At 37.1% G+C, this 17,080-nt stretch overlaps 1 non-coding gene across 1 annotated transcript; it reads right to left on the bottom strand.

The window, feature by feature from the left end:
• Positions 1–1,842: 1,842 nt before the first annotated feature.
• TRNAS-UGA (transfer RNA serine (anticodon UGA)) lies at positions 1,843–1,924 on the bottom strand. Its single transcript has one exon. It is a non-coding gene; the product is annotated as a tRNA-Ser (tRNA).
• Positions 1,925–17,080: the final 15,156 nt, after the last annotated feature.

Genomic DNA, 17,080 nt, shown 5'->3' with positions numbered 1-17,080 from the left:
GCAAGGGAGTTAGTGTGCGTTTATTTGCATGCTTAAGTTTATCATGGTAACGCATACTTGCTGATGTTTGTATTATTTTTGCAAATCTCATGAAATGGTCAAAAGTCTTCGGAAAGCTTCAAAGGAAGTGAAGTTTTTAGAATCTTATGTGCTTTTATTCGCATGAGTTATTCCTCTTGCATGAGCTTGTGCGCACGTGTAATTTCCGATGATTAGAAAATGCAATTAGAATATGGGAAAATATCATTTCTTCAAAATATTTGTGGTATCATTCATTTGGACAAGTGTGTAGGGGACGCTAATGTCTTTTCCTAACATAATTATAAATAAGAACTATAATTTGGTTACACATATCGAGATTACAAGTTTCTTTGAACTAAGTTTAGTTTAGTGAACAACATTGCAGTAATTAGGTGATTTAACAACACCTAAAAAATAACAGGTTAGTAATGACTTTGGACAAACACTTATTATATGTTTGGAGAGACCTTAGATTTGGAATTGTATTAGATTGATAAAATGTAATATAAAATCGTATAGAAATTTGTCCAAATCCAAATTCAAAACCCGAAATTCATGCTCCCGCATGTAGCATTAACCTCAACAACCACCCTCTTGGTTCCCCATCTGAATCGAGGCACTTCAGTCTGATTTCCAGGACGCGTAGATAATAGTAATGAAGTAAAATAATATAATAATTTTTAGTTTTATTAAATTTATATTACTTTGTAGTTTTATAATTTTGATCATATTTTGTGATTGTTATTTGATTTTAAGACAAAAATGAGCATTTGTTTAACCGAGTTTTTAATTTGTTTTAATTTTTAAAATATTAACCATACATATTGTTGGTTTCTGTTTTTTAGTTTCTATTTTTGATTTTTAATTTTTATTTTCATAAGTTTTGATAGTGATACCAAACGACTCTTTAGTTCTGAGTGATTGTATATCACTATTAATTTTTTTTTTGGGGAATATTATGATAAAAAATTGCAATTGAAAAATATAAGAGGTTCTTTTAATTAATTATAGAGAAAAAATTATAAATTGATATTCACATAGGTGTACTACAATGCCAAATATCAAAATTTGTTTTTATTCATAATTTTACAAGTAAAGTATTGGTTCATTCATGTATGATTTTTTTTAAGTAATTGCATTAGTTTATTTTTATGATTTCATATAAACTTGTAAATGAATATTTTTTTTATCTTTTGTTTGGTTTTTCGGAAAATAATAGAGCACACGTGCATGTTCGTAATTTGTTTGCTTAGCTGTGGGAAAACTAAAATAGTTTTTATTTATTATTTATCAAAAATTTATAAAAAAAAGTTAGCTTACTTTTTTTGGTTTTGCAACTCTTGTATAAACCAAAAAACTTAGAAAAAATAAATTTTTTTGACACTATTCACTTGTGAAAAAAATAATTTATTCTTTATTTTCAAATTTTCACATAATTACAAACTACCACATTGTTTTCTTTTTAATTTTTAAAATTTGTATAGGAAACTTCTAAAATATCTTTTTATTATGAAAGAAATATTTTTTAAAACTAATCAAACTCAAATTATTTCGACCTTTGTATATAAATCTTGAAAAAAATAAGTTGGTATTTTTATAATTTTTAAAAATGAAAAAAATATTTTACATAGCCAAACATGGTCCAAATTTTTTTTGGGCCCACTCAATTTAGCGATTTGAGGATTTTTTTTTTTTTTTGGGGTTAGAATTTTAGGGTTAGAGGAGACCACGGCTTCTTGCCTTCTTCACGTCGCAAGAAAAACGGTGTTTCTCCGTTTGCACTTCAGAGCGAAACCGGCAAAAGCAACACACAGCCGGAAACGTCGACAGCAGGGTTCGAACCTGCGCGGGCGAAGCCCAACAGATTTCAAGTCTGTCTCCTTAACCACTCGGACATATCGACTTGTTGATGGCGTAGAACATTTTCAACATATTTTAATTTACTGTTTCCTTACCGCACTAACCAGCGCGGCCTACCCAGGTGTTTTGAAAAAAAAAACACAACACTCTTCCTTATTATTTGTATAAATTTATATAAATTCAACACATTTTCTTACTAGCTAAATCCACGCTTTCCAACAATACATTATAATAGTGATTGAGAGTATAGATCTTGAAATTTGGACTTAAATTTCTATCAATTTGAAAGAAATTCAATACAATTCTGTATTTTAAATTCAAATTCAATGTCTAAAATTCATGCTTCAAAAAATATGATTTATGATTTTTGAAATGCAAAAAAATAAAACTTGTCTTTTTTATAAGTATTTTGAATTCTAGAAAAAAAAATGAAAAAAAATTTGTACAACTAATAAACTCTTTATAATTTTCTATTTTTTAAATATAAATCTTGAGAAATAAAAAAAAAAACTAAATTTTCTTGATTTTTTTTTATTAAAAGAAAAACAGTTTTCCACAATTTAATGATCCCTTAGATATCAAAATATAATCAAAACTTTCAAATTTATTTGTTTACTTTTAGTAATTTATACAAATACCCACATTTCCTTTGTTGTAAGTCTTAATGTGGGGGCATATATTACATTTCTAGCGGGACTCTCTATTTTCATAATGTTTTAGCATGGGTCCACTGGTGCCTCCATCTGATCCTACATCTATAATTCTGATTGGCTCACTACAATGATATTTGTGAAAACTTCTTCTACCCATATATAGAAATAAGAGTCAACACTCCTATGTTCCCTCTAGATCTTCTAATATGAACCTACAAGTTCCGATTGCACACAATGATCTGCACATGCCAAGCGGACCCATCACAAGAGTTAGAGCCAAGAAGGTCAAGGAGGCTATGCAAGGACTAATCGAGAAGTTGCTTGAGTAAGAGTCAATGAGGGCCATGGACACTAAAGAAAGGGATTTTCTTGAAGAGCCTAAGATGGTAAATTGTCTAAAGACATGTGAAACTGGAACCTTAAGCCAATAAGGGCTGTTTAGGGAATTTTTATGGACTAAATAGTGGGCCAATTGTGTTAATTAAGCATGACATGTGACTTGCACATGTTTCATTAAATGATATGTCATGCTTAAGGTTATGTGAGACTATTTTATTGGTCAGATTGATGTCATAGCCTATTTTTATTGGCTAAACTGATGTCATGAGTTTATTTTATTTTCTATAAGTAGTCAACTCTTTATTTTATTAAAGGATGATTATTTTTGGCTGAATACAATTACAAGTGATGTTTATTTCTCTTCAAGTTCTTCATTGAACTTTCTTCGAACTTATCAAAGGTACTAACTTTGTGGCGTTCATCCATTAATTTGATATTCTTGGTTTGTGCTTCACGTCAAGCAATAGGTTAAGTATCCATTGCCATGTTGAATCTTATTTTGGGTTTGGGGTTTTGATAAATCGAATTTGGGGTCTCCGAACGTTCATTCTTGGGGTTCCGCATCATTTGGTATAAGAGTTTTGGTTAAAATCAGGTTCTATCTATCTTATTTTTCTTGTTTGCTTTCGAAAATTCTTTTATCTTATAATCATTTATCCTTATTTCATATTCTTCTATCATCCAATCTACCTATCTTGTTTTCTTGTTTTCGAAATTTTCCGTCTCTTCTTTAATATCGTCCATCATCAAGATTGAATCTTTTGTGGTTGGAAATTGCAAGAAATACAGTAAGGCCGATTAGAGCACATTAAAAAAAAAAACCATTTTTTGCATTCAAAAAAAAAAAGAAAAAGAAAGAGAAAATGCAGTATTTTGCATTCAAAAAAAAAAAAAAAAAAGAAAAAAAAAAGAGAGAGGAGGCAACAACTTATTATTTTGATTTGTGTTTGAATATATCCTTGGTCGAGTTGGTTATTTTGTTCCATTGAATTTCTTTTTATTTTGTTTGCGTTATTATTGTTTTCTTGACTTCTTTTTGTCTTTCCTTCGTTGTTTCGTGTCTTGATTTAGTTGTTTTCATTGATTTAGTTGCGTTTGATTTGTTTGGGATTAGTTCATTAAAGAACTAAAAGAGAAATCCTGAGTGGTAAGAGGCACGAGTGTGTGAGCGTATCAGAGGGAAAAAAAAAAAAAAAAAATTTGTGTCAAAAACACGAGCGTTGAGTGTCATTGTTTGGAGGGTAAACACGTAAGGGAGTAAGTGAAGAATTTTTTTTTCTCTCTAATATCCTTTTTGTAGGTTTGAAATTATGAGTAGAAAGGTGGTTGGCGCTAAAACTTCCAGCAAAGGTAGCGAGAATGAGAACCCTCCACAAAACTTATTCTTGGGGGAGTTCAGAGATAGATTGGCTAGACAAGACTCTGCAATTGATGGACTGAGAAGAGGGCAATCCAATGAAAGGCGGCGAAGGCCACATACTCCTCCGATTGCTGAATTTGAACATGATATAGGTAGCAATGAAGCAAGTGATGATGAACATGATGGTATGAACATATTTGCTTATCAAGGTGCTAGGCAAGAGCGACAACCTCGATGGGAGACAAAGGGTCGAGATAACATCGATAGAAACATTAGAAGCATAAAAAAGAAGATTCCTCCTTTTTAAGGGAAAATAACCCAGATGTATACCTTAAATGGGAGAGGAAGGTTGAGCTCATTTTTGAGTGTCATAACTACTCTGAAGAAAAGAAGGTGAAATTGGCAGTTGTGGAGTTCACTGACTACGCACTGGTATGGTGGGATTAAATTCTTCTTAGTAAGCGTAGAAACATGGAAAGACCTATTGAGACGTGGGCTGAAATGAAGGCGGTGATGAGGAAGCGATTTGTACCAAACCACTACTATCAAGACTTACACCAACGTCTTCAAAGCCTTACCAAGGTACCAAAAGTGTGGAGGACTACCACAAGGAGATGGAGATGGCTATGATTCGGGCAAATATTGAGGACGATAGAGAAGCTACAATGACACGATTCTTATGTGGGTTAAACCAGGAAATTGCTAACATAGTGGAGCTGCAGCACTATGTGGAGTTAGAGGACATGGTACATATGGCAATGAAAGTAGAGAGGCAACTCAAACACAAGGGTGGAAACAAGTATGCTACAACAACTTTGGCTTCCCATTCCACATGGAAACCGAATTGGGGGAAATCAAAAGAAGAAATGGTTGTTTCCAAATCCAAGGAAGAGAAGGAGAAAGGCAAAGACAAAGTGAGTAGCCATGAAAAAGGTATAACCTCTTCTCAACCTAGTAGGTATAGAAATATCAAGTGTTTTAGGTGTTTGGGGACTGGCCATATTGCATCACAATGCCCAAATAAAAGAGCAATGATTATGAGAGATGATGGTACTATTGAGACCAATGATGAAGAGAGTGATCATGAGTCCATGCCTTCACTAGAAGATTCTAGTGATGTTGAGTATGCTGTCCATGGCGAGGCATTAGTAACTAGGAGAGCTTTAAACATGCATGTGGTGAAAGATGAAAATGAGGAGCAGCATGGGAATATATTTCATACTCGATGTTACATCCATGATAAGGTGTGTAACATGATCATCGATGGAGGGAGCTGCACTAATAGAGAAGTTGGGGTTGCAATGCATAAAACATCCTAGGCCTTACAAACTTCAATGGTTGAATAAGTGTGGGGAGGTTAGGGTGAATAAGCAAGTGCTGATTGTATTTTTAATTGGAAAATATTCTGATGAGATTCTATGTGATGTGGTCCCTATGCATGCTAGTCATATCTTATTAGGCAAGCCATGACAATTTGATCGACGTGTCACTCATGATGGGTTCAAGAATATTTATTCCTTTATAAAAGATGGGAGGAGTGTGACCCTTGTACTATTGACTCCTAAGCAAGTGTATGAAGATCAAGTAAAACTGAAAAGAGCAAATGATGAGAAAAACAAAAAAGAGGCTGAGAATAAAACAAAAGGAGAGGCAGAGAGCATTGAAATTAGAAAAAAAAAAAAAAAAAAGAGTGGTAAAAATGAGGGAAAAACAACGAGAGAGGAAAAAGTGAGTTTGTATGCAAAAGAAAAAGAGTGTATGAAAGCTTTTTATGCACAAAGGCCTCTAGTTGTACTCATGTACAAGGAGGTATATTTGAGCACTAACGAAGTCACCTCTTCCTTGCCTAATGTTGTTGTTTCTTTGCTGCAGGAATATAAGGATGTCTTTCCTGTGGACGTGCCCAATGGTTTGCCACCAATTAGAGGAATTGAGCATCAGATTGACTTCATCCCTAGGGCTATGATTCCCAACCGTCTAGCCTTTAGGAGCAGCCCCGAGGAGACTAAGGAACTTCAAAGACAAGTTGAGGAGCTGCTTGCCAAGGGGCATGTGAGGGAGAGCATGAGTCCATGTGCGGTACCCGTGCTACTAGTACGGAAGAAAGATGGATCATGGAGGATGTGCGTCGAGTATAAAGCCATCAATAATATCACTGTAAAGTATCGTCATCCTATCCCTAGACTAGATGACATGTTAGATGAGCTGCATGGCTCTTACATCTTTTCTAAAATTGATTTAAAAAGTGGCTACCAATAAATAAGAATGAAAACGGGTGATGAATGGAAAACTACATTTAAGACAAAGTACTGTTTGTATGAATGGATGATTATGCCCTTTGGTCTGACCAATGCACCTAGTACTTTCATGCACTTTACGAATCATATGTTGCGTGCATTTATTGGCAGATTTTTTGTTCTCTACTTTGACGACATCCTAGTGTATAGCAAGAATCTTGATGATCACTTGGATCGTTTGAAAAGTGTTCTGGATGTTCTTAAAAAAGAAAAATTGTTTGCTAACCTAAAGAAATGTAATTTTTGCATGGAAAAAGTTATTTTCTTAGGTTATATGGTGAGTGCTAAAGGCGTAGAAGTGGATGAGGAAAAGGTGAAAGCAATAAAATATTGGCCAACACCTAAATCTGTGACTGATGTACGTAGTTTTCATGGGTTGGCTAGTTTTTATAGGTGGTTTGTGAGAGATTTTAGCACCATTGTTGCACCTTTAACTGAAGTGATAAAAAAGAACGTGGGGTTTAAATGGGGTAATGCGTAAGAACATTCCTTTAAAATGCTTAAAGATAGGTTATGTTCTGCTCCATTGTTGCTTTTACCTGATTTCACTAAAACTTTTGAGATTGAATGTGATGCCTCCGGGATTAGTATTGGAGCTGTTTTGATGCAGGATAAGCGTCCCATTGCATATTTTAGTGAAAAGCTCAATGGGGCAGCATTGAACTACTCCACGTATGATAAAGAACTGTATGCCTTGGTGAGGGCATTGGAGACATGACAACACTACTTGTGGCCTAAAGAATTCGTGATCCACTCTGATCATGAATCATTAAAGCATTTAAAGGGGCAAGGTAAGCTAAATTGCCACCACGCCAAATGGATAGAGTTCATCAAAACCTTCCCATATGTCATTTAGTACAAGCAAGGGAAAGAAAATGTCGTGGCTGATGCGCTTTCTCGCAGGTATGCCTTAATTACTACACTTAGCACTAAGCTATTGGATTTTGAGTACATAAAGGATTTATATGCTAAAGATTCTAATTTTGCTAATGTGTATGAGGCATGTGATAAAGTTGCGTTTCATAAATTCTATAGGAATGATGGATATTTGTTTAGGGAGAATAAACTTTGTGTGCGTAACTGCTCCTTAAGAGAATTGCTTGTGCGAGAGTCACATAGCGAGGGTTTTATGGGACATTTTGGGGTACAAAAGACTTTAGATATTTAGCATGAACACTTTTTTTGGCCACATATATGTAGAGATGTAGAGAGAGTGTGTTCTAGATGCATTTCATGTAAACAAGCTAAGTTTAAGGTCTTACCTCATGGCCTTTATACTCCTTTGCCTGTACCTAGTGAACCTTGGGTAGACATTTCAATGGATTTTATATTAGGTTTGCCTAGGTCCAAAGGGGGTATGGACTCTATATTTGTGGTGGTTGATAGATTTTCTAAAATGGCACATTTTATTCCTTGCCATAAAACTGATGATGCCACAAATATAGCTAATTTATTTTTTAGGGACATTGTGCGATTGCATGGCATTCCTAAGACAATTGTGAGTGATAGGGATGTTAAATTCCTTAGCTATTGTTGGAAGGTTTTTTGGGGGAAAGTTAGGAACTAAGCTATTGTTTTCTACTACTTATCATCCTCAAATCGATGGTCAAACGGAAGTAGTTAATCAAACTTTAGCTACCTTATTGCGTGCGGTCATTCAAGGGAATTTAAAATCATGGGAAGAATGCATACCACTTGTTGAGTTTGCTTATAATAGAACTGTGCATACTTCTACTAATTTTTCTCCATTTGAAATTGTTTATGGTTTTAATCCTTTGACTCCATTAGATTTGATGCCACTACCTGTGAATGAGATAGCTAGCTTAGACGGATGACACAAGGCTGACTTGGTGAAGAGGATCCATGAACAAGCACAGAAGCACATCGAAAAGAAGAACCGACAATATTCATCTCAAGCTAATAAGGGGCGCAAGTTCATTACTTTTGAACTGGGAGATTGGGTATGGGTGCATATGAGAAAAGAGAGGTTTCCTACTAAAAGGAAAACAAAGCTACACCCGAGGGGTGATGGACCTTTTCAAGTGGTAGAAAAGATCAACAATAATGCATACAAGTTGGATCTACTGGGTGAGTATAAGGTCAATGCAACTTTCAATGTTTCTGATTTATCCTCTTTTGATGTAGGTGATGATTCGAGGACGAATCTTTTTGAAGATAGGGGGAATGATATGAACCCACAAGCTCCGATTGCATACAATGATCTGCACATGCCAAGCGGACCCATCACAAGAGTTAGAGCCAAGAAGGTCAAGGAGGCTATGCAAGGACTAATCGAGAAGTTGCTTGAGCAAGAGTTAATGAGGGCCATGGACACTAAAGAAAAGGATTTTCTTGAAGTGCCTAAGATGGTAAATTGTCTAAAGACGTGTGAAGCTGGAACCTTAAGCCAATAAGGGCTGTTTGGGGAATTTTATGGACTAAATAGTGGGCCAATTGTGTCAATTAAGCATGAAATGTGACTTGCACATGTTTCATTAAATGACATGGCATGCTTAAGGTTATGTGGGACTATTTTATTGGCCAGATTGATGTCATAGCCTATTTTTATTGACCGAACTGATGTCATGGGTTTCTTTTATTTTCTATAAGTAGCCAACTCTCTATTGTATTAAAGCATGATTATTTTTGGTTGAATACAATTAGTGAGATTTATTTCTCTTCAAGTTCTTCATTCAACTTTCACTGAACCTTGGTGGCGTTCATCCATTAATTTGATATTCTTGGTTTGTGTTTCACGTCAAGCAATAGGTCAAGGATCCACTGTCATGTTGAATCTTATTTTGGGTTTGGGGTTTTGGTAAATCTGATTTGGGGTCTCCGGACGTTCATTCTTGGGGTTCCGTATCATCTTCTATTGAAATTTGGCTTCATATTTATACCCATATCAAGACATTCAAAGTAAAATGTTTATAATGGAAAAGAAGGTAGGATTCTTTATGAGAAGTTTGATAAGAAGTATTACAAGAAGCTTCATAAGAAGCAATATAAGAAGACTTGCGAGAGGTCTTATAAATGATGAGCTAATAAAAAATATTATCAGAATGAATACCTTTAGTCCTAGCTATCTATATTGATTTAATAAATTGTTGTTGGACTAATGATATGTAGTCATGTTTTTTTTTGAAGGACTAAATCTTTTATGTGATTTAAATATCGCTAACAAATATGTCATATTTCAAATTAATTAGAATATAGCTTAGCTGGATGTTTGACTACTAATTTAGATCTTAGAACTCAAGATCTTCATGGAAATCAGTATTCTTGAAGACAGATGGAAAGACGGTTCTTTTTTCAATTTCTTATGTTTGTTGAGCATTGATTAACTGTCAAACAACATAACGCTTTATATATAAACATGAAGGCACGACTATGTGTGAAAATCATCAAAATACATACTCTTATGAATCATACTCTAAAATTCTCACGTACTACAAGTGTTTCATTTCCTATTGTATTTTTTAAAAATATTTTAAGCTTATTGTAACATCATTTCAATAGGTTGAGACTAACATATGTTTCTTTAGTTTCACAAATTCTAATAAAGAATATTTCTAAGTATGCTAGTAAATAACCCGAGGATCAAATATTTTTTTCTATTTGTAAGAGGGTAGTTTACCAAGGAGGTAAAGGGCAAGTTGCCTTGATGGTAGGTTGTATTAGCAACACACTCCCCTCAATCAATTCCCTCCATGAAGATACTTCAGTAAATCATGAAGAAATCAGTTCCACCCATGAGGATACTTCAGCAAATCATGAAGAAATTAATTCCACCTATGAAGACGCTTCAATTCCACCCATGACGACACTTCAATTCCATCCCTGAAGACACTTCAGCAAATCCCTCACCAATTAAAGAAGAATTTAAACCATTGCTGCACATTTATTGAATATCGGATTCCAATCTTCAAGGAGTCTCAAGGAGCCTAATTTTTTTAATTCAAAATACCACAATTGTATCATTCATCCCCTATAAATACTACCTATTGCATAGCCTAAGTGTTCACGTTGATGCATTTTTTTTTTTTTGAGATAAAATTATTGTAACGGAAAGCTCCGTCCTAAGTTAATGAGCAGTATAGTGGAATCCTTGGGTAGTTTACCCAAGGCGATGATGGAACACCCCGACCAGCCACGTTTGCCTGGAGTGCTACTTTAGTGTTGTCCGTGTACCAGATACCATATTTATCATAAAAGATGCAGTGGAAGTAATGAAACATTCTCCAAACATATATTACCAGAGTTCTAAGTTCCTTTCATACATAAAGGTTTTCAAACATCCATATTACAATTCAACCCAAAAGAAAATACAACTAGTTTGGTCCACACGACCATTATACAAACCCAAGGACTTACAACATAATTTACATACCCTTGAGATCATACATATCTTCACAAAAAGACTATTCTAGCATTCACCCCCTGATCCTGCTAAGCACAATACTTGTTATTTCCTGAAAAGATGATTTGTATATTGGGGTGAGACACTTCTCAGTAAAGATGATAAAGTTAATATCAGTGTGTGGGCAACATGTATTTAATGCTTAAAAAAACGTCCATTCTTCATTTAACCAAAAATAGCTACTTTACATTTTACGTGCTGATACAGTTGGAAATACTTGCTTCATATTCCTGATATAAACAATTCATTAATAACATAACATCATTTACATAAATCTACAGATATGCATAAAAGATGATCACTGGGACTAAACGCCATGTATAAACCCCCGTGGTCAAGGTTGTGCGGCTCGAAGGCTAGAGAAAAGCCCGAGGTGATCAACCTAGACTAAGTCAAACATACATCTGCATTTAACTTTGACTATGCAGGCATTTGCAACTTGCTTGCCTGGTTCCGATTGCCCTACCATATCTTGAAAGTACAAGCTTCTAGAGAAGGTACACCCTTTACCGAAGCTAATCGGCTGAAACCACCCACACCGCTCTCGCAGTACAGTGTGGGTGCACACGGCCACATAAAGAACCTCTAGCAACAGTAACGTGCTCATAACATAATGGTCCTCAGGGTTCCTAAAGCATATCATGTAATTTAAGTAATATAAAACCATATTTCAACTCATTTCATATAAAACTTGTCATAGTATAAAACTCGGCCCTTGCGGCCATCATATATATGACTCGGCCCTCACGGCCATCATACATATAAAAACTCGACCCTCGCAGCCATCATATAGTACTCCCTGCATTTTTACAAATAGTTCCAGTATTTCACAAACATTCATCATTTCAGTTATAAAATAGTATATACATATCATTCACCTGCCACAAAATTTCCAGTATTTTAAAATATAGCCCGCAGGCAATCAAGAAAAACATAGCATCATCGGTTTAGAAGATAAAACCAAACTTCCTACTGTTCGTTTTTAATGAAATTATCATAACATATATCCTAGGTTTGAAAATAGGTCTTTGGAGTGGTCGATTTTTGAAACAACAACTGAATACATAAAAATACTTACTCCAAAAACATTTTGTACAGTTCAAATTCATTAAAAAGTTGACTTAATTTAATCCCCTTACCTGATTCTGAAAATGAAACCAAAATGGACGGAAAAACTGAAACCCTAGCTTTTTGAACCAGTGAAACTATGAGATCCTATGAGCCGGGAAGGGAGAGAGTGATCTGGGAGTAAAAGAGAGCTCGTAAGAGCCTTTTAGTGAAAAATAATTGATGTCACGGGCTAAGCTTGTTCAGGGCATTATGCTTGCCTATGACCGCTTATCTCGTGTGTTTGGGATGGGTTTCCATCATGTAAATACTAGCGTAGGGTTATTTTCTAGTATTTATTTCATTGTAAGCCAAATAAGGCAGTATGACTCCTCGGTCACTTTGATGTTTCCTAGTGCTAGAGTGAGAATGGCCTAGAAAGCTCTTCAGGGGAGGGTGAGTGTTCATCAGTCATTGTAAAACTCACTAGCAATTGTCAACGTGCTTAGCCTACTTGCCTCCCTCGCTAAGTACAACATGTTAACGGAGGATTTGTTAATGAATTACGTTTGCTTCAATATTTACTGTTTGGTTGCCACGGCTTTCATGAATTGATTATTATTTCCGCTGCTATCTGATTGAATGTTAATGAAAGTGTTCCGTGGATGAATGTTGGTAAGCAAAAGGCTGGCTAGTTAAGCAAGAGTGCTTTAGCTAGCGCCGCACGGCCCTTCACAACGGTGTGAAAAAGGCGGACCGTGACATTTGGTATAGCAGAGCTCCAAAGGAGGATTTTGAAATTTCCTAAAAAATTAGCTCACTTCTATTTATAGGTGAGCAGCTTATGAGAAAACCGATGTTGGTTTCCCCTATTCCCACAAAACCATCGTCGGTTTGTGGTTGACTCGCCCAATTGACCTAAAACTGGTGACGATTTTTCTCTGCTCTCAAAAACCATCTACAGTTTTGGTTCTGCTAGCTGAATTTCTTCCTTTTTCTTTTATTTTCCTTTATTCATCTCTTTTATATTTATTTTCTTCTATTTTTTGAGTTTGGGTTTCTACAATCTCCCCTCCTTATAAAAATTTCGTCCTCAAAATTTGCTAACTGATACTGATTACTTCCTAAACTCACGATCTGTCTCTACCAAAGAGTCGATAGCCACCCACATAGCGGCCCCGTCCCAAGTTTATTAGATACCCTCAATTATGGCGGAGGAATACCGTGGTTACACATAATGTCTTTGGAGTTCACAATACCATATATAATTCTCCCAGAGACTATCCATACATAAACTCATAACAATTGACAAAATAAACATACTTACCTTACCTGACCTGCACATAAAACTAACCCTTACCTGTTCAACAATACTGGTCCTTCTAATATTGATCCTCACTAAAAAGTTATGGGTACTTCTAGAGTATTTCTGTCTCTAGTTCCTAAGAAGCCTCCTCGACCGCATGGTTACCCCACAATACATTCACTAATGGTATTTCCTTAGTACGCAGTTCCTGTATTTTCTGATCCATAATCTGAATTAGTACCTCCTCATAAGCCAAAACATCCTCAATCTCTAAGGGTTCATAGTTGATCATGTGCGTAGGATCTAATGCGTACTTCCTCAACACTGATACGTGGAAGATGTTATAAACTCTAGATAATGCTGGGGGTAGTGCCACTCGATAAGCAACTGGACCAATCCTTTCCAATATCTCAAATGGTCCAATGTACCGAGGGCTCAACTTGCCCTTCTTCCTGAACCTCATCACTCCCTTCATCGGAGCAATCCTAAAGAATACCATATCCTTAATCTCGAACTCTAGTTCCCATCAACGAGTATCTGCATAACTTTTCTGTCGACTCTGTGCCGCTTCCCTGATAAATTCGACCTTTGCAGAGGTCTATTGAACTAATTTTGGTCCCAACACTTGTCGCTTGCCTACCTCATTACAGTACAAAAAAGATCGGCACCAACAACCATACAAAGCCTCATATGGTGCCATCTCAATACTGGCCTGATAACTATTGTTATATGCGAACTCGACTAATGGCAGGTATCTTATCCAACTACCACAAAAATCCAGTACACATGCTCGCAGCATATCTTCCAGAATCTGAATAGTCATCTCGGATTATCCATCTGTCTATGGGTGAAAGGCGGTACTGAAGGTGAGTTGAGATGCCAGGGCGTCTTGCAAACTCTTCTAGAAATGAGAGGTGAACCGTGGATCTTGATCTGAAACTATAGAAATCGGGACGCCATAAAGCCGTACTATCTCCTGTACATAAAGCTCTGCTAGCTTATCAATGGAGTAACTGACTCTGATCGAAACGAAGTGCTTAGTATTTGTCAGCCGATCCATAATAACCCAGATAACGTTCTGCCCACACACCGCTAAAGGCAATCCCGACACAAAGTCCATCGAGATATGCTCCCACTTCCACTTGGGGATGTCAAGTGACAGTAGTGGTCCTGCTGGCCCCTAGTGCTCGACTTTCACTTGTTGACATGTCAAGCACTGCTCTACAAAATGGACAATCTATTTTTTCATGTTATACCACCAGAAAGCAACTCGTAGATCCCTATACGTCTTTGTACTTCTTGGATGTGCCGTATATAAAGAGCGATGTGCCTTTTCCAGGAGGGTTCGTTTAATCTTGTCATCATTTGGTACACAAATTCGGGTGTGAAATCTCAACACCCCGTCATTAGAGATATTAAAATCTACATTCATCCCATCCTGTATTCCACTCACCATCTTTACTAGCTCTACATCTTTCTGCTGAGCTAATTTGATCCTCTCCTATAAGGCTGGTTGCACTACCAGACCAGCAATGAATGCCTAGTGATTTCCTTCTACTAACTCTACCTTCAACCTTTCCACGTCCATCCTAATCTTATGCTGAATTCCAATTTCTGAGACCGATGCAGACACTAACTTCCAACTCAAAGCATCAGTTACCACATTAGCTTTCCCGGGGTGGTAACTAATAGTACAGTCGTAGTCTTTAATCAATTCAAACCACTTGGGTTGCCTTATATTCAACTCCTTCTGGGTGAAGAAGTATTTGAGACTCTTATGATTAGTAAAGATCTCACACATTTCACCGTATAGGTAGTGCCGCCAGATCTTTAATGCAAATACCACTGCAGCCAGCTCTAAGTCATGCGTAAGGTAGTTCTTCTCGCACTCCTTGAGTTGGCGAGAAGCATACACAATAACTTTCACCTATTGCATCAAAACACATTCGAGCCCTTTCTGAGATGCATCACTATAGATCACGAAACCACCATCCCCTGATAGAATAGTCAACACTGGGGCCATGACTAGACGTTGCTTCAACTCCTAGAAACTTTGCTCACACTCACTAGTCCATTCAAACCTACTATTCTTTCTCGTAAGTTGTGTCAAAGGACTTGATAGCCTAGAAAAACCCTCGATGAATCGGTGATAGTACCCTACCAAACCCATGAAACTTTTGATCTCATGTATGTTCTTCGGTCTCATCCAATCAACTACCTCCTCTACTTTGCTCAGGTCCACTGAAATTCCCTCCTTGGACACTACATGCCCTAAAAATGCAACCTGTTTCATCCAAAACTCGAATTTCTAGAATTTAGCAAACAATCTTTTCTCTTTGAGTACCTGAAGTACCAGCCTCAAATGACCTTCATGCTCTGCAGGACTCCTTGAATAAATTAGGATGTCATCAATGAATGCCACCACGAACTGATCTAAGTACGTGTGGAATACCCTATTCATCAGATCCATGAATGTTGTAGGCACATTCGTCAAACCAAATGACATAACCAAAAATTTGTAATGGCTATACCGAGTTCGGAAGGCTGTCTTTGTTATATCCTCTGACTTCACCTTCAACTGGTGATACCCGGATCGCAGATCAATCTTAGAGAAAACCTGAGTACCCTTTAGCTGGTCAAACAGGTCTCCAATACGTGGTAACAAGTATTTATTCTTCACTGTTATCTTGTTAATTTCTCTGTAGTCGATGCACATCCTCATCGACTTGTCCTTCTTTTTCACAAACAACATTGACGCTCCCTAGGTTGATATGCTTGGTATGATGAAAAACCACTATGTAGAAGTTTCTGTAGTTGCTCCTTTAACTCCTTTTGTTCAGTCGAAACCATTCGGTAGAGAGCCTTAGAGATTGGCACCATCCCTGGAGTCAACTCAATGGCGAACTCCACCTCACGATCAGGAGGCAACCTCGGTAAGTCCTCAGGAAATACATCTGAGAACTCCCTTACCACTAGGATATCCTCCAGCTTCAATCCCTCCTTTGGTGAATCTTTCACACATGCTAAGTACCCCTAGCAAACCTCTAGAAGTAATCTTCTTACTTGAATGGCGAAAGGATCCATGGTGTGGAGCGCACACATGATCCTACAAATTTAAACTCCTACTCCCCCTCTTGAATGCCGGTCTCAACTGCCATGGATCTATCCACCAGCTCGGTGAAACTCTGCGCCAGTAATGCTACCACCTATGATCGAATACCCTGCCTCAGGCTCCTTTTAAACATTTGAGTGTTCTTCAGCTCATCCACGACTATATGTGGAGCGAAGCGAGATAGCTCCACGAACCTGACCGCATACTTTTGCACAGTCATGGTCCCCTGGGTCAGATATAGAAACTCATTTGCCTTGGCCTCTCTAGTGGTAATGGGGAAGTATCTGCGAAAGAAGACTTCCTTGAAATGGCTCCAGGTAACAGATGCATACCCTTGCCACTGTTCTTCCTCCAGCTTAGTCTTCACCATCTCTTTGCCTCTCCCACTAATTTAAAGGTGGCAAACCTCACTTTCTGCTCCTCTGTGCATTCCAGCACACCCAACAGTTCCTCCATCTCATGAATCCAATCTTACATCGCAATCGGGTTTGATCCTCCTGAGAATGTCGGTGGACTCGTCCGAGAAAACTTCTAGAACGTGCAGCCTCTATCGGCCGCTAGTTGACCCTTCTCTTAAGAATCCCTCTGAGTTTCTTTCTTATCCTGCTATGCTATACTACGCAGCACGGCCAAGGCCTCAACATCATCTTTGCTAGAGGTATTCA

This window comes from Malania oleifera, chromosome 2, assembly GCF_029873635.1.
Source record: "Malania oleifera isolate guangnan ecotype guangnan chromosome 2, ASM2987363v1, whole genome shotgun sequence".
Taxonomy (NCBI): Eukaryota; Viridiplantae; Streptophyta; class Magnoliopsida; order Santalales; family Ximeniaceae; genus Malania; species Malania oleifera.
The sequence above is the reverse complement of the archived record's forward strand: the minus strand, read 5'-3'. Positions and strand labels throughout refer to the sequence as shown.